The sequence below is a fragment of the Ischnura elegans genome, chromosome 1 (genome assembly GCF_921293095.1).
Source record: "Ischnura elegans chromosome 1, ioIscEleg1.1, whole genome shotgun sequence".
In the NCBI taxonomy this organism is placed as follows: Eukaryota; Metazoa; Arthropoda; class Insecta; order Odonata; family Coenagrionidae; genus Ischnura; species Ischnura elegans.
The window spans coordinates 56,003,165-56,030,290 of NC_060246.1; the positions used below are offsets into that span (position 1 = coordinate 56,003,165).

The following is a 27,126-nucleotide window of genomic DNA, read 5'->3' on the forward strand; positions in this document are numbered from 1 at the left end:
TTAACCTTGCCGGCGTTGCCAATTCAAGATGACGAAAAAATATATCCCGCTTTCCCTCCCAACACAGATCTTCTTCTTCTTCTTTGGCAAAGGACTAAGTCATCATCCTCTCACGTCCTCTTGCGTGAATCCCATCGTGGTGCAAAAGAACACCCCCTGGTCGGACACCCACCCTTTCCTCCACCCCCGACACCAGACCACGTCCCAACGCCCCCTACTGCTCCTCCCCCTCGCGAACTTTTTTATCAGGACCTACCACCCTCCACCTCCCCTATCATCAAACCCATCCCACTCCTGCCACCAATTTCACTGCTCCCCCACCCCTTTTCTCCTCGCCCTTCCCCACTCTTCCCTCCCTCCTTCCCCACACCACCACTTCCCCTCCTCCACCGCTCTTCCGTCCATCCCTCTAGTCCATCCACACAACTCCCCTCTCTCCCTCCTCCGTACCTGCCAACCCTCCCCTCCCCAACTCCACCCCTACCTCCTTCCACCCCCTCATCCTCCTCCTCTGCCTCTTCAGACGGGAACCGACTAGAGCCATCGTCTTTAAGAACGGCTTCATGGGCGCCGGACACATCCAGTCTTCACCTAACAGTCCTCCATAACGTTTCTCTCCTCCGCGTCGTCTTTCCGGACGTTTCCGAGAGGTACTCGACACACACCTCTCCTCCGAGCGGGACAGTTTTTATTTCTCCCGATCTCCCTTGGACCTCCCCGCAGTTGGAGTATTTCATCGTCCGGTATCGCCGAAAGAGCATCTTCAGTGACAGAGCGGTTTGGGCAAGGGTGTGAAAAAAATTCGAATTTGATTGACTCGGTGTGAAACAAGGAGAAATATTTGGACGTGTTGTTGGTCGTACTGATCTCTCTGTGGCAGAACTGTCAATCTACCAAGGCTTGCCTATTGTGCTTCAAGAGTTGAGGAAGAATAGTCCTCAAGAGTCGGCGGAGAGAGGGGAGAGACGTAAAGATATTGCAGCGGTTCCGCGCTTCCCTAGCGGCCACAGTCAGTCGTGCGTCCTCGCCTCTTGGCACACATTTCGCCCGAGGGCTCCGCGGAGGAAAGGATTTGACAGCCGGCGATCTCCGGGAGACCGAAGAGAGTAAGGTACGTGCCTGCGGGGGAATACGAATAGCTCTGTGCCGATCGGCGAGTGATATGCTGCATCATCGTTTCCTTACGAATGATGATACCTTCTTTATATTGACCTGTTGATCGACTAAAATTGCGGTGGGATGAAAGTGCATAAGGTGGTCGAAATGTGAATGAAATCCCCAAGCGGTTTACTTGGGAAGAAAGTTTCCTAATATTTTGATTAGAAATTCTCAAGGGTCCCTGGTAGCGCATTTTTGCCAAAACGCTAGCTCTAGAAATATGCAGTTAAATTTGCTTGCTCAAAAAATATTCAGTTATTTCAGTTCAATTCTTTCAATTCTGTGCATTCAAATATTAAATTGAATGCAAGGTGAGAATGTGAATGAAAGGAGTTTTTCCCTATCTACTGATTAAACTTCGACTTCGGATTTTATTTCCATTTGTTTGAACTTTTTGCAGAAGATTGAGATAAGGAGTTGCAGAGTAAAAGTATTGTACTTATGCTATGAAAACTTTCGGGAAAGGTATGTACTTCTGAGACAGTTTTTATCCTTCACTGGAGGAGATAACCAAAGGACCGTATGGAAATAAGATGGTCTGAATCAAATATCTTCTCACTTACTGTGGACTTATTTAAAGAATGTGATTAAGGCCGTAAATATAACTTTATGTCCGCATCTGAAGAAATGCACGAGTGTTATGAGTGAAGAGGAAACAAAGATGAAGCAAAGGAAGCATGGGTATCCAGTATCCAGTTTGATGAGACCGTAACTAGTTTAAAGGCAACTCCTCTAAGCTCAGACATGTTTATACGATAAATTCATAAATACATGTATCGGAGTTCATATATAAAATTTTTACGTTTCTATTTTCCCCAATGAAACCGTCGGAGATGCGAAATCGGGATTTTCTTTCATCGAGAAATATAAAAGGTAGCTGGAGACTTTAACGGCTGTATGGAAGGTGGCCCTCTGAAACTCACGGATCAGATTCAATGTGCACGATTTCACTCCTAACTGTGGATCAGTGTTCGACCTTTAAAGTCAATAGCTCAAAATTGAAAGAGTGAAGCTCTGTGGGGAGAAAACGATTTACCCTAATCGAGAATACTGAAAGCAATTACACTCAGTTTCAATTTACTTCAAACTATCGGGGAACATCAAAAAACGAATTAATATTGCTATGCGAAAATCAATGACAATCAAACCCAGGGTAATCGATAAATTGATACAAGACTGAAATTAAAGGCATTCTCTCTCCCTTAGTAATGTGCGTTTCAACAAAATTTGAAATGAATGAATATTTAAAAATGACTACTTTCATGTTAACTGTTGCCAAGAAATATTTTTATTTCTACGGAAAATGAACAAACAGAAAAATCAAACGTTAAGGTTATCAACATTTAATTTAGTACGGAACGTTAAAAAATTAATTTTTATAGTAGAATACAAACTCTGCAAATTGTACACCTATAGATATTTTTAAAGATTAAATGTTTTAATAAGGTTTGGATTGCCATAAAATGTCCTTAAGCGGTATTTAACTAATCTGCACAAAACATCTGTTTGTTTGCAAGAAGCGGAATTATCATTATGAGTGGGTATATGTATTCTTGAGGTTATTATCGATTTTAAAAGAGACATATTTTGCGCCAAATTTGTTCACTCATTTCAAGACGATAAATATAAATACCATCTTAAAACTTCAGCGGTGTCATTATGTGTTGAAGAGAGTATATTACAGCATAAGGCACCGGTTTTAGGAAACGAGGTTCCATCTTTGAATTCAATACTTTCTTCACTCTACTGGAGACGAGAGTAAAAATAACACCTTCCATCACTTGACATTGACTAAAAAATACCACGTGAAGTAGGCAACATGCCTTTTGAGATGTTTTCTTGGAAGACGTTTGCTAAGGAATCTTAGGTAAGTGCCAGAGTTAACACTGGGCAGCTTCCTTTCTCCGTTCCATTTGCTTTGCCCAAGTCTTTGGTCGCAGCCTCTGGGGTGAATGGTGGAGTTTAACGAGCCCTAATGACACGTTCACTCTCAGGAAAGTTTGTCCATGGTTCGAAAACGTTGAAATAACAAGTAGGTAAATGGTATGGTAAATCCCCGAAGCGTAGTGGTGCCATTGGTATTTCGGCATCTCTAGTAGTTTGCAAGGCACAAAAATAGGGATACATTTCAGATACATGATTCTTCGAGCAATGTAATCGAAGGAACGTGTCAACGGGTTAATGAAAAAAATTTACAATTATTTTTAATCATTGTACCATTCCAAAATTTTTTTAGCGTTAAATTATCCAGAAGAGAAATTATTACGTTAACTTTTCAACTATATACGCTACTAAGAAAAAAAATTCTCATGTCAGGGAATTGGAGCATCTAAAGTACAGCAGTAACACTAATTTTCTTCACCAGAAAAATCTAAAATTTAGTAAACTATTAAGTATGAGAAAGCATCAGGAAATCATGATATTGATATCAAATATAAAAATGGTTATAGTCTGAGGTTTCAGGCGAGATGGAGTGGAAACGTGACATAATGAAAATGAAAAAGCAGGAGCAATTTCCACAATTTTACATTTATTAATACTACCGGTTTCGCTTTTCAGCATGATGATGCTGAACCTGATGATGCTGAAAAGCGAAACCGGTAGTATTAGTAAATGTAAAATTGTGGAAATTGCTCCTGCTTTTTCATTTTCATTATAAAAATGGTTACAAAAATTTCCTGTATTGCAATATTTTTGGCATGTACGTTGGGAAGATAAGGCAAATATTCAACTATATTTTGTGGAAGCAATTTGCTCAAACCGGGGACTCTCTTTTTGTTTTGACCACGGACTGTGGCGGTTAGCTCTCTCCGTAAGAAAAAATCTTAATTCCGATTCTCACAGAATAATACCGTGCCCGTGCCTGGAGAAGCCTAATTTTTTAAATGCTATCCGCAAATCTGTTCACTATTAGCTTCTATGTAATACATAACTATGGACTCTTACTTCATTAAGGAAGGGAGAGAGCATTTTTTCTCTCTATTGAATTTGATTACATTTTTTGAAAATATTTCAAATAACATTTTTGGATCTTACGTTAATCCAATGGCTTATTTTGTACGATGGCAATAAAAATAGATGTCCTCAAAAAGAAAAATTAGATAACGATAAACACACTCAATTTTGCGAAGAGTAAGCATAAATAATCAATTGAGATTAAAATGCATGATCCTCACATGCTTAAAGAATTTTTTCTAGTTCATTTTCTGTGTTTATTATATTTCGGAGAGATTTTATGAAAAATATGTAATTTTGCAATTGCCATCCATTCACCTATCATACTCTCAGAAAAAAGAGTAAATTAGAAAGAAAGGGATTTTATAGCAATGATTTTTGGACACATATCTATGAAATGATAATATCATACTGAAAAAGCTTTTTAAAAACATTTTTAATTTTATTCACCGAAATTTTATATGTTTGATGCCGCCATAGACATCCCAGTAACTTTTAGGCCTATGTGGTAACGATGGATTATTTTGTATTTGTTGCTCATAATATCAATAAACCATAGAAAAAAATTACGGTGCATAGCTCACAATTGGAAAATAAAGTAAAAAGACAAAATTGAAATGTAAGGTCTTCAGCTGTGATATGATTAATCATTGCTTCATTAATTATAAAATTAGTGACGACTAAAATTTTAAAAATTCCAGGTATTAATCTTAAATATTTGTGTTTCAAATTAAGGAATTGCCAAAAGATATCTAGGTATAGGGAAGAGGCTTTAAGAAGCCGCAAGGACCCAATCGGATCAGGTTTAAAACATTCATCGACCATAGAATTCCGAGAAATAAAACTGGTTGGTAACCTGAAGGAAGGTAAACAGATGTATGTGACGTGATTATATCGGTTGACACAAAAGGATTTTCCTACCCGGCTTGAATATCAAATTCTTCGACCCGAGAGGCGATTGTGTATCGAGCCGTCAAATTCATCGAGGAATCACGTCTCTTCATAGCGATTTTGTTATTTTTCCGTTCGACGGCCACAGTGGGCCAAAAACGAATGAAGAATGACAATGAGGATGAACCCAAAATGTGGAAGGAAACATTGGGTCGACAGGAAAAGAATTCAAATCGTGAGGTCTTCTGTGGATCAAAATCACGTCGAAGAAAGCCAGCGTCGTAAGTCTTCATTTGTGAAAAATATGAAAGAAATAAATGCATAGATTTTAGAAGAAATTTCATTTTAAGGCACCCTAATTTCACTCCGCGCACGACCAAATTTTATCTCTCACACTCAAACGGAAATCTGATCATTTCCATTAGGAAAAGATGTAGCTTATATCTTTTGACCTAAATTTCGGGAACGAAATACTGGAGGAATAGTTATCATTAAATATTCTTAAAATGTATGCCTTTTTGTTTAGAGAGATACATGATATATGCTCTCGCTGCTTAGAATTGTAGTACTAAGTTGCTTCTTCGGTAGTAAGTCCCCAAATAATCCATAGAGTTTGGAAAACATTTCCAGTAGAGCTGCCCTAGGAATAAAAATAAAAATATACCATTATTTTAATAAAAATGAACTATACATCACGCAAATAAGTAAAAGGTGAGCTATTTCATTGATTTTACTCTTGAGAAGTACATTCATTGTACTACTGCTATCATAGCCAATTTCATCAACCTGATTTCCTGGTTATTACTATTCCAAAATTTATGTAATAATTTTTTATTTTTTGATGAACCACCATTATCAACTTTCATAATTTCTCAGATATTAAAACTATATTGCAGTGAAAATATGAGCAGTAAAATGTTGACTTTTCTTATTAAGGAAAGAGTTTAATCTTGATAAGGGTCAGTGTATAGCAGCCTAACAATTTCAGAATGATTTCGTTCGTGATATCGCATCTTGTAAAACGTAATATTATCTGTCGCTTGAGTGATGCAGCCACAGTGAATTTGCACCTTCGTTTTCGCTCAAATTTCATGAAAATTCAGTATTTCATTTATATCTTGCAGATGTGGTGAGTAAGGAGGGGACATCAAAATGAGATAATGAGGAGACAAAAGACCTGAATAGGGAAAGCACTGATTGGAAAAGCGATGCGAAAACCCTAGTTAAAAGGATGGATGTTTAATAAGCGATGGAGGGGAAGGGCGAGAATAGCATAAAGAGAGATAATTAAAGGGATTACGCTTGGGGAACTTGAAAAGGAAACTAAAATTTAAAAGACATGACAGGCCGGAGTAACTAGCTAAATGGTTCGTATAAACCACTATTGATCCTTAGAAACTTGAATAACTAATGATCAGAGAGCGTTTTCACTAAAACAATCGTCATATTCGACCAAATTACCGTTAAAACCAGGCTTAACGAAGCGGAATGTCAACAGAAGGCATATCACGCAGGACGCTAACCTTTTGGACGGTAGATGGGTGTCCTTCTTCGGTGTCTATAGAGAATGCTTGGTGAATGAGAGCGGAGAAGGGCAAGAATAGCATTAATAGATAAAATTAAAGCAACCACGGCTCTTTAAAAGGAAACTAAAATTTGAAAGGCATTGAAGGCCGGGGTAACTCGCAAAATAGTCCACATAAACCTGCATTGACCGATAGAATAATCATGACCAGATAACATTTTCACTGTGAAACTTTATATTTGACCGAATTAACCGTTGAAATCAGGCTAAAACCACGAGGTGGAATGTCAACAGAAGGCATATCACGCAGGACGCTAACTTTTCGACGGTGGAGGGGTGTCCTTCTTCGGTGCCTTTAGAGAATGCTTGGTAAATGAGAGAGAATAAGGACGAGAATAGCATTAATATAAAAAATAAAAGCAATCACGACACTTTAAAAGGAAACTAAAATTTGAAAGGCATTGAAGGCCGGGGTAACTCGCAAAATAGTCCACATAAACCTACATTGACCGATAGAATAATCATGACCAGATAAAATTTTCACTATGAAACTTTATATTTGACCGAATTAACCGTTGAAATCAGGATAAAACCACGAGGCGGAATGTCAACAGGAGGCATATCACCCAGGACGCTAACCTTTCGCCGGTGGACGGGTGTCCTTCCTCGGGGGCGCGTCCTTGCTAAACGGGGCGCAGCGTGCAGCCCACGCTCGTCGGCGCCGCGGGATTACGCGTGCTCGCAGACTGGGGCAGACGTGAAAGGGAGACAAAGGGGGCGGGGCCGAACGGAGAGGGAAGGGGGATCAGAGGGGGGTGGGGTCCCAGGTGCCACCACCGACCGGGAACGGGACGCAGAACGGACCGGTGCGCGGAAAAAATTTGTGCGATGCCCCCGAAATAAAAAAAGAGAGGGACGTTCCGCGACTTGTACAGCGTCTCTCGCGAAGGATTGTAAAAGGGCTGACGGCTGCGGGAGGGATAAGTTCAATCGGGTGCCAAGATCTCGAGACGAAACGGCGCCGTTTTTCTCTCTCTCTCTCTCGTATCTGGAGACATTGAGATGGGATGAGGGGAGTTTTTATATTGACTGTTACCTACCATCCGGGTTACGTATTCACCCATGAGCTAGAACTTTTGACTGGAGCCTTCATTGCAGATTAAAGAATAAATGCTGTTATATTCCAAACAGTATTTATTGAAAACTCTACCGCGCTCGATCTTTTCAGGTCACTATCAAGAGATGAAGGATCATATCGATAGCCGATCTATTTGCTCTGTTACCTCTTGGTGATGACCAGAAAAAGCTGAAACCGGTAGAGATTTCAATAGACACTGTTTGGAATATAATAACGTTTATTTTTTAATATACCATATCACTATTCCACGAAGTGAACTCGTGAACCGTTAATTTGAGGCCTTCATGTTCTGGCACAGAAATTTGGATGAAATAAATAAAATAACCTCGCGTCATAATTAACACAGTAGCTAACGCTAAATGAAGTCGTCAGAGACCGCCACTTACTTGGGACAAATCTATTCACCATTTGGTTGAATCATTCCTCTTCACTGCACTAATTATGAACCCGTAAACACTTTCATTGTCCTTCTTAACACTTCTTACGTATCAATGTCAGAATAATGATAGAAATATAGAAACATTTTGATGTACTGCATGAAATACAAATATTCCTATTATTTTAATAATTAAATATTCATATTAGCTGATATATGACTGAAAGAAAGGAATTCACAACTTCAGATATCATTATTTGCTAAATTTGAATGCATGAATAAGTATTTAAATAATACTTAAGATAAACGGAGCAGACACTTAATCAAGGAAAATAGTATTGGCACTGATAGTTCCAATTAACCGGAATACACTGTATTTGTTCATAGTATCCTCTTAGTCGGTAGAAATCACGCTTTTGTGGAGACGATTTTTGTACGCTGTCATAGAACTGGAGAACAGGACTTACGACATTATTGGCCATATCTGATGATGTGTTTCGTTCGATTTTCTCGATACCTCCTCCATTATTATATTTGTGAGTCGTAAATGGTCTCTTGGTATTTCTAACTGTATTTAAAGGAATATTTATTACTCTCACATATGTTAAATTTTCTTTAAAGCAACTTTTCTATCAGTAAATATTGCTTTGTTTTTATATATTTCATTCAAACGATACGATTCCTGATGGCCTAAAAATATTCCTAAGTTACATAAAATAGTGCAATATTACCTTATTGCCCAACATTTTTTCCTAATTGCATAATTTGAGATTTATCAGTGCTATAGAAGTGAATTACTGGTGGTAAATATTTTTTCCCATGCTGAGCAACTTTAATTCCATGTTGAAGTAATTCAGAAAACGGGAATTGAGATAAAATTATTGAAGAAGAACTGTAAAATAATTTTGAATCTCTGGAGGGCAATTAAAACAGTAATTCCATTGCCAGGGAGTTAATTTTTCTATCACAAGAAATAACGTCCATAATGAAATACAATAATTGGTCAGAAGAATAGTTACACTGCTATGAATTCCACAATTACCGTAAAAGCTGCAGAAACCGCTATGCTCAACGAACACAATGGTTTCTCAAATACCTATTGCAAATAGTTATGTATCCTGAGGTTGAGAACCAATTAATTTTTTTTTGAAACTTGGAATGCAGCCATAAAATATCCAAAGAACGAACTTGTAATACAATGGTGCCTCTTAAACTTCCTAAATACTCAATGGAACTTATGTTTGATCAATCAGAATTCTGGAGATCTATTTGCACAGTTTGAAACTTAAGATACGGAACGAAACATTTTCTCTTTAACTAATAATTTCGATGCTAATTATCACAGAAGTATATAAATAGTAATTACGGCCTCTAAAAATCTGTTGATTTTTGTAATAAAAATTTTAAAGATTGGAATAAACTTGAGGTTATAACTATATCGGATAACAATTTGCTTAACTCCAGTGCATTTGATACAATGGCATTTGATCAACTTTTATTCGGAAGGATCATAGCGTATAAATATTTGAGAGGTCATGAGAAAACATGCAAATATATATGGATATTTTGAATTTAATCGTATTTAAGTATACTGGGACTAGACACGATGATAACATTACGGGAGTCACCCGCAATACACAAATTGTGCGAAAAGTCCACAGAGAAAAAATCATTCCGGCTAAGGCAAATGAGAATTAAATGGTATTAAAATTTTAAATACCAGTAAGGACTTATTTTTAAAAAAATCACGAATCGTAACAAAAATTGGCGTCTCAAACACTGACTTCAAGAGTGATTTTCTAAAACTTTTCTCTGTTAAGAAGAATGTATTTGCATAGAATGAGCTTTATAGCCAGAAAAAAATAATGCACGTTAGAAGTTCATTTTTAGAGGGTACATTAGCCCATAATTTTAAGTGTGTTGATCCATGGAAATTAAGCACAACTATATTAATCACATAAATAGTTTGGTGCCTATATGAAATATGTTTGTAAATTTATAGGAAATTACGTAAAATAGTGTGATGATACCTTATTGTCCTAACTCTTTCCTAATTGCATAATTTAAAATTTATCAGTGCTAATGAAGAAGTGATTTACTGGAGGTAAATGGCTTCCTACTTCATGTTGGCCTTTTTCTCAATGGAACAAATCGATAGAACCCAGGTGTTTTTGAAGTCTCTTGTGTAAACAGCAAGCTCCAATGATGAGTATAATGCATCTCAACAGGAAGTGGCCGGAAAAAACAGAAACTCCCATCATTTTCGCAAGTTCATCAGAGTGGAATTCCTAGAGAGCATTAGCTCTGTCCCGCAAAGCTCATTGAAGGGAACACATCCCCATTCCATTGTCCTTTCCCTCCGGACCCACTTCAGGGTTTTTTTAAAATTTTCCTTGCGCACGTAGCGGTAGAGACGCAATATAGCGGAAACAAACGACTAAGGCGCCGCGTAATTTAGTGCGGGGAACGATTCGAAGGATTTCATTTTCCTTCCCAAGAAAGTGTTGACCTCATCACAACACACGCACACACCGTAGGAAGATGCAAAGCACTTTCTGACTTCCCACCCCGTTAGCATTTTTTTTCCACCGGTAAAGCAAGAATGAAAATTCAATTTACTTCCCGTTCCCGGATTGGATAAGTGGACATTTTTCAGGGTGAGATAAGCTTAATTGTTTCACACCTGGCCTTTTGAGTTCATTAACGTGGGATATTGACCGAACCTGGGGATGATTATCACTTCCAGGAAGTTAACTTTTTCACCTCTCATCAGTCTTTATTGACGTCTAGCTATGCCTGGGCATATTTTTTATAACTTTTCTTCTCAAATAGGTAACAATTTCGTTTCCTAGAAGAAAAAAAGAAAGTAGTTTTGTAGTGAAAAATGTTAACGAGACGATTACACACACTTCTGCGTAACTAACACCGATATTAAATATATGCATACTGGGGATCAAACCACGGGCCGCAGCTGTCTCTAAGACTCCTGCTCTGTTCAAGAAACTTAATTGCCGATAATATTTTCCATTCAAATGTTTATGATAAAGAATAGGAGTGGCGAAGAGGCCAATTTATTTCTGCCAAATTTTCTTTATCGTGTCTACTAAACTGAATTTTTATATTCATTTACTATGTGATTTAAAGTAACCACAATGCTTGCTTACTTAACACTCACGTTATAGGCAGATTTAAGGTTGGGAATATTTAGGACCATTTTCGAGTTTAAGAAGCGCTGGATACTCCTTATAATTAATAATGTAGTAAATGAACTTGTGAAATACCTGAGAGATTTACAAAGCTGGAGCATTTAAATTCCGATTTTTAAGAGAATTTAACTGGAATTTTCTTTTTGTTACTGTATTTACTGAATCGCTAGCCTAGTTGAGGCCTTTGGATACCCAAAACTGGCAAATCCAATGGCAATAAGTTTAAATTCCAACTATGGCAGCTAACTTTCCGAAAAAATATGTTTCGAAATTAATTGCTGGTGTAGCTCACAAAGTATTAACTTCCATTTGCTTTACATTTCTAAAATCTGAGCATTCAACGAATTTACTTGATCTTGAAATTGCTGAGATGTATTTAACAGTTCTTTTGGCCGTAGAATGCAACAAAAAATAATAATAGGTGCCCCGAAACCAGGAATCCAACGGCGGGGAGACTTATTTGTGATGCAGTTTCTAATTAAAAATTAATTGCTCTAGTATGTTGCTAAGCATTAGGTTTCAGTTGAATTACGTCTCTTAAATTTAAGCATCAACGTATTGAGTTGATTGTGAAATTGCTGCGATTCATTTAACAGTTATTTGGGCCATAGAAAGCGACAAAAAAAATCATAATTAGTGCCTCGGAACCAGGAAATGCACTGATGCCGTGAAACCCAACACCACTTTCAACTCGGGTTGGGCACGTTATGAGTCTGATACGCTCCCATAACATAATCGAAAAGGCTTTCACAGAGGTGTGCGGAAGATAGTCATCAAGGTCATTAACAAATTTCTCCCCTCTTAAGTGCCTCGCGTTTGAATGCCTCCGGGAATATAATTCCGTCTCCTCCTCCAACAGGCGGTATAAAAAAAAGCGAAGCATTTAAAAGTGGAAGGAATGGAAAGGGAAGGGAGCAATACCGAAAACTTTATTATCTAGATCGTCTCGAGACTCAAAAAAGCTTTTGTATTTCGGCCAGCACGACTCGACTTAGCACACGAACGTCTTGTTATCTTGTTGCTCGTAGCAACTGCGGGCTCCGCTGTCGCATGGGAACTTAAGGAAGAGGTTCTCACCCACTTGCCCTCTTTAGTTGCTTCCTCCTCCAATTCCTCTCCTTCCAATAGACCCGTCCAAGAGGAGTTTGCTCTCCTTTACCGTCAGATAAGTCGAAGATGCACAAAAAAATAAGTGTGGAAGACTAGCAGGAAGACGGGAGTAAAATACGATAACAAGCAAAATTTCAGGGGAAATCGTAACAAATATGCTCTTTACAATTCCAATAAAAAGATTGAAGAGATTTTACTGTCGTTTAAAACCCAATTTAAAATTTTAGCTCCGTTGAAAATGTAAATTAACACGATAATTTCATATTTTGTCTATTTTTGGTGGTAACTCCGCTCTTATGGATGTGGTAATGTGGACAGTTACGAGAAAAAACCTTAAATTAAATCGCATGCTTAGATTTCAGGAATTGGATTAGAAAAATTGAATTTATTTTATTATAAATCACTGAGCGATTCCCCTTGAGGACCATCGAACACCAGTAGAAGGAAATGTGTGCTTTTTTCATAGTAACGAACATAGACCACAAAATTTACAGTATGAAAAATAGCGAAACGCCTTGGCATAAGTTTTCATAAGACCACGTACTAATTGAAATAGTCAGAACATAATTTCTACCAACGAAGAGAAAAAATGTGTGACTGAAAAGGATAAAAGCCAGATGGCTCTATTTTTGGGGCTTAAAGCCAATTGGGACTCTGAATGACTTCCTGCCTCTAAAATAGTAGTTTCCTACAAGTAAATAATACTTTGCTATTGAAAATTTTGGAGACGGATAACGGTCACACATTCAAGAATTATGTTAAGCTTGCCTTGATTTGATGGAGTGAAGTATTTTATTTAAAAAATAAAGCGTGTCTTGCGCATTGGAAGAGCTGCATACTTTACCTGAGATTCTGACTCCGTAGGGTGAGGAATCCCAAGTAAGCAGTGATCTCTCACCCTCTCCAAGACCATGTTTGCTCTCCACCCCACTCCTCTTACCTTCCCTCTCTACCTCCCTCAAACCTCACTCACCTTTGTCTGTTATACGTACTACTCAAGAGTAGTGTGGATAAGAAAAAAAATATCCCTTAACCACACTGACTCTTCCCCATCCTTCTTCACGAAGTGCACTGCTTTCCAAGACCCGTGTAGGCTACACAAACACGCTCGCGTACACATAACAGACACACACACATACCAACACAACTTTCACCGTATATATATCTCTCCTTTACTTTCTCTTTGAACTCAAGCGCAAGAATTTGCCCGAGGAGGCTTCCGGTCTCATCTTCCACCGTTTTCCTAGTTTGTTTTTTTGTATACCTCTTTTTCTCTCATTCATTCCATCCCCTACCAAACGGCTGCACCCATTTCTCACAAGCGCCTACTCCCACGTAAAACCCTTAAACGACCCTCCTCCTCCTTCCTCATCAACAACTCGTTCGGGTTCACCGTGGAGTAACGGTAGGTGCGTTTGTCTCCCACACTATTCCACAAGTCCCGGGTTTGAATACTGGAGGAGAGGATGGGTGGGAGCTCCACACTACCATCCACTGCGTACACATGGGACATCACGGTGCTGGGTGTTCTCTTCTTTTCTCTCTCTCTCTCTCTTCGTCTTGTCTGTAGGATGGCACTCGGCGTAGTGAAGACCCTTTATTATCCTCGGCGCGAATGAAGTGCCACTTTTGCCGTTCCCGAGTGTCAAACGGTGACAGAATGAGGGAGCACTCGGTGGAAAACGGGGAGTCTGGACACGCTCTGATAAAGATGGAGGCTCGTATGGTTAAAGCCTTTCGTGACGCAGTGTTTTGGCTGAGTATGGGAAACAAAAAACAGAGTTTTCGAGTGCCACCACCACGACGTGCTTGGAAAATTAAACAGTTTTATTACCTTTAACAGACGGATTTGTTTGATTGAATTCAGAGAATTCTCGTATCCTGCTTGCGTAATTTTCTTCCAGTACTAATTTGATGAAAATTTTCAATTCATCATAATTGCATGCTAGCTATTCGTCCTGGGGATACGAGTACTTTATTTAATTTCAAATAAGCTCAATGTAGTTATCATAATGAACTACAAGTCTTATTGCAGAACTATTTTAATGTTTTTTCGTTACTTCTTAAATATCAATGCCTTTCTTGATACAAGATTTTATTATGTTTGTTGAATTAATAATGTCTTACATTTCTTCAAAAACTACGAAACTTGAAGAAGATTAATTATTACACCTTTTAACCAGTTTCAAAGAAACCAATAAAAATTAAATCGATATTTTTATAAAGGCCAACTAAAAATTAAAAGAATGTTATTTCAGCAACTGCATCATACTAGAACAAGGAAATGTCAATATATAACCGATATCCCTAGACGAGGTATGGCACGGTAATTGAAGGTAGCGACCGACATCTTGGGGGCATTTGCGCCATGAAATAAGGGTAGTTAGGGAAGAGTGGAAAGAAACCCGACGTCGACATTAGCCTGTCCCTAATGAAAAGCGCCAAAAAGACCACAACCCACCCGACGAACGGATTGTTGCACTTGAAGTTGCACACACTTACACACACTAAACCCAATTAGAGATTAAGTAACCTCTATAAAATCTCTTCCATCACCGCGAATTGAAGCCATCAGAGTGTAAATCTAACACTTAAGGTACCACACCAACCCGATCCCCTCTCACGATAAGATTCATGGGAATAAATTCCCTTTTCTTTACGTAAGATCCTTGTCTACAATTTTATCGTTCCAACGTGTGTTTGATCTGGAAAACTAACACCCTGTATTACCTTTGACCAACGGGGAGGTCCTTCACGTTCTCGCATCCCCTCCCCCATATTCTCCCACACCTTGGGGTCTCCTAACTGTTTCGCCTCCACCGTTCTTTGCTCACCCTAAGCCAAATATCATCCCGCCCTTCGAACACACGACTACGTCCAGGCAATTGAGTCCCCTGTGCCAGGATCATGGGCCCTAAATCGCGTCATCTCCCTCACTCCAGCCATTGTCCTCCGGTTCCGGAAAAGGAGAGAAGGGGTTTGCATAGCAGCAGCAGGAAGTGTGGGCGTCTTTTGAAAGGGAGCAGGCGGTGAAAACGGCACTCTCTCGCGGCAGCCTTACGATGCTACTACATCTTCGACGACGTCTTATCGCCGCGGCGCCATCAGCCAGGACCCTTCCAGACCGACCCATCTCCTCCTCCTTCCACTCTACCACTTCTCCTCCCTCTCCTCAAAAGCGAGATACAAAACGGTCATAAAAATCCTCGCAAATGCATCACGCACTTATATAGGAAGAGTACTTTTACCCATCGTTTTTCTTCCCGATTACTTTTTCTTCCTGCCTTTCCGCGGATGATGTACGGTTTGGCGCCGGGAGCGGAGATGGTTGCGGTCGAGAGTTGTCGGTTGGTTACGTGGGTGGACTGGCACTTTATTCATTTGGCACGAGCGTTGCGATTCCGGGTGGTTGGGTGGGGAGAGACCGCGGGGATCTTTGCCAAGGCGTTGACAAATAGGGAAGCGGGCGAGGATTTGTGTTCCCGATCCAGGACTTTACCGTTTCAGTGAAGGATTGGTTACATTAAGCCCACCCAAATGTCCCGACGAAGCCTCCCAACAGGAAGCAAAAGGGCTTTTTTTTAATGAGAACTCTTCGTCCTCAAGTTAAGAGATCTAAGTCTTGGAGGAAGGATTCTGATGTGTTCAAAAAGATATCCATCCCAAGAAGGTGACGACAGAACGATTTGGGTTTGCGTCATGATTTATTCCCCGTTGAGATCCCGATTACAGTAATACGTTTCGCGTCAAAGGAGAGCACCTTAAAGATTAGGAGGGTTTGTGGAGAGAGTACACCGTAGGATGGATAAAAATATGGATGTGAGATAAGCCGCTAAGTGCTGAAAATGAGTAAAACCCTTCCTCATTCGTGTACTTGATATATAATATGTTCTCTCAGTAAAAAATGGAGAAATTTTTTTTATATATAGCCTTATAAGTGCAGGTTATAAAACTGTTGGCTAAAAAGTCTCGTTTACGTTTAAAAAGTTTCCGTCAATTTATGCTTTTAGACACAGCATGCATATTAAGTTCCCCCACGTGCCAAATAAATGCCGCCAGAAAGAGTTTAAAGCAGAGTTTGTCCCTACAATGAAAAATCCTTATTTTTCCGGTAAGTTATTTTGTGAAACAATACTCCAATTGATTATATAATCGTAATGTGAAAATTTACTGTGAAATATTTTAAATGAAAATGCACTTAGATGTAATTCAGAAAATTTTAAACCATCCATTTTAAATATGAATTAACACCCAGCGCTACTATTTAACAAAAGAGTTCAACCTCTTATGTCACTGTTTTAGAGATAAAGACATTGTTCTACATTTTTACCCCCCCTTCATTGGTCCCGCTCAGTATGATGATCCAAAATTATCGATTTACACGAGGAACAGTAATAACAGATTTTTTTCTGCCCGTTGCCGACGGTCATCTCAACAGAGTGATTCATCGCGGAGTGTAAATAATAATTTTCAACGCCACCCTCGAATTTGCTCGGCGCCAGCGGCTTATGAGACCAAGCCAAACTGACCACCTCACTCGAAGAAAGCATGCTATCTTGAATTTTTTAAATCAGCAAACACGTCTGGTTCAGGGAGTGACCATTGGGAACGCCTCAAGGCACCATCACAGCCACGCACGAAGACCTTCGCCATTTCTCATTTTTTTTGTTCTTCCCTCGGAACAGTTTCATTAGAAGCTTACGCAGAGGCACGCAAGCCAGGGAAAACATACGTGAGTGCGAAATTAGGGCCAAATTTTTAGCACACCTCCCTCCTATGGAATCTCTCATTCTAGCGACAAAATATTCTCTATACTCTCCCTGATGGTACTTACTTGCTTTTGACCTTCATCCAGAGAAGCATTTGTTTTTATGTTTGCCGTTGTGTACCTTAATATCCTTAAGGTAAAAAATGAGCGTTTATACGACTAAATTGAATTTTCAAATTCGTATTTTGGGCAGGAAGGCAATCTTAAATGTTTTTATCTCGCAAAAATGAGGTCAAATAGCCATTTAAATATGAAGTGCGAATTTACAGTGTGAAAATGTGTAGTCAGTCGAATTTTTTTGGCTATGTTGCAAATATTCCTTATTTACCCTTCCAAAAAAATTCTTTAAGAATTAAAAGTAAATGCCCATCTTCTATATTAAATGTGATCAATCAATTCACTTACTGGTTTCAACGGATGAAATTTTTATACTTAAGGAAAAAACAAATTCGTAATCCCATGCTATGAGATTCACAAGAACTGAAAGATGTAAAAGGATGCGGAAATAAATAATTAGCAGTGCATGCAAGAGAAATTAGTGATGATAAATTATAATGGGTAAAGACGTAGTTTTCACGGAAGACTTATGTGAAAGAATACCTAAAATTGCCATACCCACATACCGCTCCCACTTTCAAGAAGTTATAGGCACCGATAAATTTTCCACGGAATCATACGACACCTAAAGCGTGAGGACGATATTGCCATTCATTTCCGAGAGGTTCACGGAGAAGTTTGCGATGCTGAAATTTCGTCATATCCATCTAATAGTCGTGCAATTTATTTTCTCGCGGCTAACTCGCACCTTACCTCATTTCGCAACGTGCTCATTCGGCAAAGGCGGCGCCGGGACGCTAATGGCTGTATTCTTTACGGGCAATCAGGCGCATCACTTCTATGGAAATGATGAGATAATGACCCAACACCCTCACATTGCCTGGGCGGCATCTTCTTTCCTCCGCGAGGCCTTGGGGCAAAGCCAAGGACTGCCGAAAGGTGACCTCAACGGTCGGTCTCTCACGTGGCAAGCCTATGCGGTCAAATCGGCAGACGTGTGACGGAGGAGGATCTCTCCTCTTATCCCACATTCGAAGCCCTTATAAACCTTGGTGATCGATGAATATATTTTCTCTAATACCCTCGATAATTCGTTCCCCGAGGGGATCCATCCTCATTCCGCCCGTTCGCCTATCCTCACGACATTCGGAAAGTTCCATCATCGCCATGGGGGGTCGATTAAGAAGGCCCGAAAATCTCTTCCACCCCGCATCCCATTTTCGGCACTCGCGCGGATTTGCGATTTTAAGCCTTGAGGCATTTGCAATCCATCAGTTCACATTGTGTTGTCAAAGGAAAGGAATTCCACAAATATATGGTATTGGGTTACATTTAAATATGCGTGCTTGATTGCCGTGACTGATATGCGCCCCGAATTCCGCCGTCAAATCTATTCGTCATGGCGAAGAAGAATTGATTAAAGAATAAAAACATATTTTTCGCCATCTTGTAACTGGAGAAGAGTAAAGTTCAACGAGCCACGAGTGCAATGACCTAATAAACCAACGGAGCACTGTCATCTCCTTGATCGTACAAGAAATTCCTCTTCCGGCGGCCTCCACATAAGTCTTCAAAATTCTTTGATTTAGAAAGCATTTCTGTAGATGTAGATTTTTCAAATGTAGATACTAGGTCATAGATGATCGATCGTAGATCAAGCAAGAACTTGTATTCATGTTTACCTCTTTCTGATATACACGATTTATGAATATCTTTAGTGAATATTTCCTCTTGTTCTATTATATAATTCATTTTTCATTTCACATTCAAAATTTTATGTTCGGTGGTACAACCTAATTTCTGATCAATATTCATCATTGGGTATTTTTCAGCCATGTGCGGTGAAATGGAGGCTGGATATAAATTTGGTGGAAAATTAGTTACTGAGGCGCACTTCTAGCCCATAATTATAAGATTTAATGTTATACCTATGAGATGTAGTCTATCGTTGTTAATGCCAAATGTTAGACGGTAATTCACCTTAGTGAAACGTGCTTACTATCAAAGAGACACAGTTATCAAGATTATATTGAGTAATTCTACGACAATTACCAAAGAATTTAGAACTTTCTTCCATATTTTCTACAAAAAAATTTAAAACAAATTTTTCACAATCGAAAATTAAATTTTCTGCTCGATAAAAGGAGGAAATGGTGTCAGATTTCAATCGTGAAGTGGTAATATATGCATATTTGTTATTGAATTTTATGCAAAATTAATGGTAACTATGACTTGCTAATGATTTTCCCGTTGACGAGCAGAGATTAATCTCTTTTCCAATTAAAATTCATATCAATCATCTCATCCAGAGGTTGCTCGTTAAAGAAATGGGGCCACTTTATATTTTCGTAAGGATGAAAACACCAAAATCCGACCCCTATGGGTGAGACGTCTCCACCTTGTCTCACTACAACCCCTGAGTCACGCCGATCAAACTCCATGGAGTCAGAGAGGAAGAAAAAACAATAAAAGGTACTTTTTCCTCAGCGGGTGGGAGATAATTCGGCCCCTGGAGGGCGCGGTGGCATATGGTGGATGCTGCCGTGGTAAAACCTGTGCCAAACCGGATAGCGGTGAATGAAGGCTCGGGAGGAAGCTGTGAAAAAGGCAGACGGCTCTTGAGGGAAGAGAGAAAGATGTCTGGGTTCGAAATCTGGGAAGGGGCCGAAGTTTATTGGAGGATGAGTAGGGGGGGAGGAGAAATGGTGAGTCCTACTTCTTGCACCCCCTTCGCTCCTGTTATCCAACGTGGCGTGACCAATGCCATAGCGCCACCGCAGAAGCGGTATTTCCTAGAACTTATATAAGTGGGGTGAGGGTGGGTGAGGTCGGTGCAAGACAGCTTGCACGAAAGGGAGACAATTTTTTCTGCAATTACATGCAACAGGAGAGGAGTGCGGAGGAGAAAAAAAGAAGAGGAGTCGAGGGAGGAGATTGACACGGTCGAGAGCCGCGGAAACGCTAGAGAGGCGTCTCTCGCGGTTTTGTTTTCGTAAAAACGTCGGCCCCTTGCCTCGATTCCGCGCGAACTTCCATAACCATGGGAATTCAATATCCTTCATCGTTTCACCTAAGCTAACCATGATGATCCTTTTTCTTTGGAAATAGACTTGAATATATTTTAAATAGTTTAGTTCATCGATATGGCCTTGCGTTTTTATTCCATCCCTTTCCTTTCAAATGAGCGCGAGAATATGGTTTTTAAACGTCTTCGCTTTTCCTAGGATGAATTTGAAACATGTTTTCAGCCGGCCTCGGTGGCGGTGGGGTAAGGTCCTTGCCTTCCAATCCGTAGGTCGCGGGTTGGAATCCCGCCTGGGTAGGTGGTCCCTATCTAGGGAATGGATGTTTCTAATGTTCTATTGTTAATGTTGAAACACCCGTTGTAAATGCTGTTCTGAGCTTTTTACGGGGAAGTGGGAAATAAATAAAATAAATAATTTTTATTCCTTACATTGAACTAAGAATCTTAAAATTTATTTGTGAAAATAAATTTGGAAAAATGTTCATACATATTTCCGTGTTTATCGCAAAATTTGATTTCCAGTCAATTGGTTGTGACATTGTATGAAGCACTCTTCAAGTGATGCATTTTTGGAATTTCGCCTTAGATAATACTACAGACTTGCATGAATATAAGCCACAATTAGACTATTTAGACATTTTAGCGCTATCAACTATAAATAAAATTTATATCATTCATTATAAAAGAGAAGTAACGTACAATTGTTGAGTTTTTAAACATTTAAACAAACTATTAAAATAAAAAGTAGCAAAATTACTACAGCTCTTGGGATATCATTTCATGTATTTCAATTAAATCAGTTTTGATGATGTTAAATCATTCTTCCTTAAGTCATTTACCAGTAATTACACCTTAGAACATTGATATTAGTTTTATTTTTGCACGATCAAGCAAAAATACACTGACAATTATCACGTGCAGACGAATGCATTAATTCTTTGTCGATTCTTGGAAGCCCATCGAAGAAGGTTTAAAAAAATTCCTCGGATGAATTGACATCCTTTTCATTTCACTCACAATACAGTCAATAATGGAAAAATAATTTATTCTGATATGTAATTGATCTAATTTGCGAGATAATTGATATTAATAATAGAAGTTATTATATTTTTTTCTAAATTTTAAAATGTTCTCAATACGATCCTTAGCGGCCACAAACTTGTCATTTACTTACAAAATGATCCCTTATTTAATTTTCAGCAGAGAAAACTAACATTTAAAGCAAAACATAAAATTATTCATTGGAAAATTGGATTTTCAACCTTGCTTACCGCGCCTGTGAAATGATTTCATGGGACAGTAAATTTCAAATTAAATCAAGTGGATGTGGGAAAAAATTGAGACTAAGAGTAAGGAAGAAGGTGGAGGTGATGGTCGACGACGTTTGTGAAAGGAAGCACAATATATGCTGCTGGAAAGGTTATTGACAATGGTTTGAGGTTCATCAAACTCCTATGAAAGAAACGGCACTTTTTCAGGTTGATATGAATTCAGATGAATCAGAAATACATTATTAACCAAAGCATAAATAGAGTAATGGTAAGCAATTTTAAGTACTGATTAATTTAAATAGTTTAATATAGATTTACTTTTAGCAACTATTGATGCCATTGACAGAGATGCATTCGACAAAACGAGTCAACGGAGATTCAAGAGAATATGAGCATATAAGAATAAAATTATGCCCTTAAGCCCTAAAATTGTGCCCTGTAATATTACCATTGAAGATTTCATACCCTTATGACAGGAAAAAATTCATCATAAAAATATCTCTGATATAAAACTCCCAAGTAATGCCATTTGATATTTTCGTGATTAAAAATTGTAATTTTTCTTCTGTCAACGGTCAATTTTTCTTTTGTTGCGTCACGTATATCGCCATTATTTTCCGCCTATTTACTTGAACACTCTCAAAGTTAATCGTAAAGCTATTGTATACAACCTATATCCTCAAAAAGAAAAGAAAAATCGAAAATTCTTGGTCATTATGACTCAGGTATTTTAAAGGGGAGAATATACACTCGTGCGTGACAACCGGCTGCCGAAACGCTTAATGACACCTTGAAAAACCTTCACTCAAGGCTGCGCGTTTGTAAATTTAGGACGCCATATGATTTCTCCTCTCCACTTTGTGTGCCATGGATGTTTTCTTCCTCTCCTTCGACGCGCTCTTGTTATTTGCTCACCATTCCCTCTCTGCGACGCCTATTCTTAGAAACCTGACGCGATGCAAAAATGAGGACGACGGACCAAAAAAATCCAAGGAAAATAAAAGATCCCCCACTGAATTCTCCCCTCCCTTTCCCGACTCTTTTCTCGTGGACGGGCAATCTGAAAACACTGTTCGACGCGGTCATCAAAATAACTCGTCGTCTCCGCGGCCGTCGACGATATTCCCTCGATCGCACTTTTCCCTCTCCGTCTCTCTCTCCCTCACCCATCCGCCCGTTACGTTCCTTCCTTGGAGAGCCGCGGAAGTTCAACATTTACCATTTTCTCTCTTCCTTCCAGCCCTCGCTCGCCTCCATCGCGACGTGCGTTTTTCTGTCCCAATGGACTTCAATCGCACGGAGACTCCCTCTTTCTCAACTTTTTTTTATTTTCCCTTGGTTATTGCGTTTCACCGCTCAAACTATTTCCATAACTAGTCCGTAACAACTCGATAGTCGTTTCTTGCTCCGGGAATGCGGTCTGGGGTGTAGCGGAAGAAAGTTTATGCATTTGCGTGGGGTGTGGAAAGAATGCGAGAGTAAACAAGATGATATTCATGCTGAACTTAGCTCATCCACTTTCCACCGGAGTTATATCGATTATGTCTACCGGACATAAGGGAATGTAGGCACGATGAGCCTGGTTTACTGATTGACTATGCGTACCTTAGTTTAACTGGGCATAGCTTTGGAGATGGCTAGTTGTGGCCAGGGATGGCAAGTGAAACGAAACGAAAGTCAAAACAAGTAAACCTTCAATAGTTTCGTCCCCAGAAGCGTAATGTAGAAAAGAAACAAAATAGATTTATGGCCGGAGAGGTAAAATCGGGGTCAACACGAAATAGGAGTCAATACTACTTCGGGTCGAAACTAAACTGAACGTCTGGGGTGCAACGAAACACAGATAATGTTTCGCACCGGAGGGACCACGTGCTTCACTTTCCAACAGTTTAGTTTCGACCCACACACCGAGTACGAAGTATAGTTGAATGAAGTAGATAGTAGAAGCTTACCGCCATTACATGGGGCACCTATATCTTGACCACAAAAGAGATGTAGAAATAAGCACCAAGAAAGGGATTATTTAATCCCATAACGTGTAGAATTGCAGCTCATTCGATGCAGATAGGCAATCGTTAGATGTAACTGCGCACAGAGTTGAATGCAGAACAAGTGAAGGTGGGATGAATTCAAAATTAAATCAAGTCAAGTTTATCCTCCGAGGAATTTTTTTCAATTAACTGACGCTATTTTTATTTTGACGCTATTTTTTTAACTCATAACTTTGGCATGAATTTAAATAAAGATATACGTATGGTATTCACAAAACTCTGAGGAAAGTCTCACTACTGAGTTTAAATTATTCTAAGGCGAAAAGTTTCCCTTACTTTCCGAAGGGAAATCGTTTTGGTAATTAACGACTACGGGAAATTTATCGCAAAGGAAAACAAATATGCAACAAACGTGTGCTTTTTGGCCTCATTACCAAGGTTATCATGATTCGAAATCGAAATCTAAATTAAAATATTCCATCGTGGTTTTGCTTTTTACTTTACTCTCAAAATCATTTGAGTAAAATTAGTTAGCAAGGTGCGAATATGCTTTAGTAAATATGTTATTAATTTTTTACAATACTGATCACCAAAAAGATCTCATTATTTTCCCGCAACCACCACGGCTGGAATCGTCAGGGTACTTCAAAATTATACCGGTAAGACCGGTTTTATCATGGTCATAATTTAATCTGTAAGGATCAACCTTAATAGCCAACGGATGATACGGTCTACCTCACGGCGATCAGCAATGATTCACCGTTAAATTAATTTTTGGCAAATAATCAAACAAGCAAATCACTTGTGCACATAAAATCACAAAACATATGAGTGGCGATGTTGTGAATCGAATGCTTGGATGAAATTTTCAGTTGCAGGCATGGAAATCTATACGCTAAAAAGAAAATATGCGAGGGAATTAAAATTTCAGATCTCTGTTCGTCAGAGGTTTCGATAATAGTGTTTGCGAAGTATTTTGGCTGAAAAACAAATTTCTTTCTTTTTAAACTCAAACCTGCAGCAACAAATAGCGTTATATAGTTATGCCACTAACTGATTCTTGATTATTGTATTGGAATGATATCCTACGATACGAAAGTAAGGTGTAAACAAGACAAAGATATACTACTTGCTACTCGTTAACAAATCTGAACCTAATATAGCCTAGGGTAAAATGCATTTCATAACACTTGTACTCAAGTAGCTCAAATGGATGTCAAGGAAAACACCTAGGATTTAATTTGGACGAAATTGTCGGAAAATATTTACACTAGGATACTACCGCATTATTTTTTGGCATTAGGTTCAGTTTAGCCCACATTACATTTACATCAGTGAAGATTTCTCATTTCAATAAAACTAAGATGAGTTAATAAAAAAATCTTTTGGAAAAAGAGAAGGAAAATATATTTTAATCGGTTTTCTTAACAAAACCTAATCTTACACTATCCGTTATTTTCCCAGAAGAGCTTTGTACGTTTATCTATCACAACGATGCTCTGAAATGCAAAAACATCGTGTTAATGAATCTTATTGTACGGTCATACTAGGCAGGTACATATGTGAGACTTTGCAACAGGAGAGGATTTCTCCAGCCTATGTCCTAACGGAGATCTGGCGATCAGAACAGGGAAGAGCGGTGTAGTGGGCGGAAGTTTCCAGCGAAGTCGATCAAACTCGCTCTCTTAGACTCTCGGCACATAGGCACTCCAAGAGCAGGGCAACGTCTCTCGCGAAGAGCAAAGGCGGCCCATCGTCAAACCCGTTGGTCGACTCGACCAAGGATAGACGACGGAGGATCAGATCTGCATAAGCACTCTGGACCACTCCGTCGTTGCTAAAGGTTCCCACCCATCGTGCTGCTCTTTTTGCTCTCACAATTTTTTATACGGCCAGGCCGTTTTTTCTATCCTTGCGGTCGATGGAGGATCGTAACCTTGAAAGAACTGCAACTTTTATAGAGATGATTGAAAATAAAAGGTAAAAATGCACTCCGAAGATTCACACGCTCTGCTTCACCGGTTTAGCTTAAAAAAAAGGAAAAAGAAGAACGTTGAACGGTTATATCCCAACTTAGGATATTATTACTTCGCAATCCTGTCAAACGTGTAATTAAAAAAAATAATAATGTGGTAAAAGTTAAGAACATCATTTCGCATCCATTATAATATGAAAAAGACATTTAAAGGCCCTATTTTACTTAGCAGTACTAAACTAACAGAAAATGTATCTGTTAATCGTGGAATTAGATGGGATAAGCGATAAAACACCTATTTAGGGAATGCGAAAATGATTGCTACCAAATGCCTAGCCTAAATTATTATAAATCTGTTATATCAGTTTAATGTGCTAAGGAAACCGAAACTTTACACTCTTTTTAGCGATTAGTAACTGTTTATTGCGGTAAAAATCAACTTGTGCTATTTAATTGCTGACATTTAGCTGAATAAATCATTGCCCATCTTCGTAAAATAGTGAACACTATATGAAATAAAATACTACCTTTGCACTTGGAAGTACATATTAAAACAATTAAATAAATGCCTCTTTTACCGAAAAATACTTTACGCATAATCTGTCATTAGAAAATCTCTGAGCACAAAAAGCAAAATTGCAAAAAATCATCCAGAATGTTTCCAGCATAGGTATTGGGCCGTATTATTAAAGGAATGCTAAAACTGCAATAATTAAAGGAATCAGTCGATGGTTGAATGAACCAGGCACTAGGCGATAACTAACGGTTTAATGCGTTTCCGGCTCTTTCTTACTTCATTCAAGGGGAAACAAACCCACGCTCAAACTTAAGATCACTGGTAACAGGAGCAATAAGCTGAACGAACATAACTTTTCAAAATACAAGATCGACACCAGGCATGTTCACAAGGCAATAAAAACAAATGTATCGATGGAATAATTTTTTATCAGTTATTTCCAAGAATAAGCTAGGAAATGCATCTCTGAGTAATTCATTGGAAGCACTTCCTGTATTATCCCTTACGTATACGAAGTTATCCAACATAAATTTCGATTATTATAACCGGTGGCCTCAAGAATATTTTTTTTATTTTATCAAGCCCAGGTTTCCATTTCATTGGTCATTTAAAACTTAATGCGTTTATATTCAATATTCTCTAGCCCCTCATTAGAGGGAAATTCAACGCCTATGATATCATTCGGTTAAAATATAAATTATGGACTCATTCCTTTCTTGGATAACTATTCGCCTCATGCTAATAACGACCCTTTGCCCCGAAGCTAAGAGGCAGAACGAAATATACCTGGGGGACCCATAGCTCACGCAAAATATGAGTCATTTGAGACACATGGCGTGATCTTGAAGCTTTTAAACCTTCCATGTAGCCAACCTCTAAAGGTATCTTGATGACCCTTGACGTTCTTCTGTGAGGCAGAAGCTCAGTTGGCCGGAAAGAGTGGAAAAGTGGGAAACTAGTGTTACGCTAAGGGTGTGGTTACAGTGTGTCAAATAAATTTTCATGGTTGGTTGGTTTTAACTGCGACCAACCTCTTATCCTCAATTCCAGATGTTTCGTATATCTTTCGTTCGACTCGCATATCTAAATGTCATGCTTTTATGCTCTGATCGAACAAATTAACACTACTATTCAAAGGTTGATCCAAGACATGGATTCATGTC

The 27,126-nt window shown here is 38.9% G+C and overlaps 1 protein-coding gene across 1 annotated transcript in view; it reads left to right on the forward strand.

Annotated features, from left to right (window-relative positions):
* Positions 1-545: 545 nt before the first annotated feature.
* Positions 546-27,126, forward strand: part of LOC124160939 (heterogeneous nuclear ribonucleoprotein U-like protein 1) — a 148,253-nt gene continuing 121,672 nt past the window's right edge. Inside the window, exon 1 of the mRNA XM_046537078.1 lies at positions 546-1,111. The gene's annotated coding sequence lies outside the window, so the exon portion shown is untranslated. The remainder of the gene's footprint in view (positions 1,112-27,126) is intronic.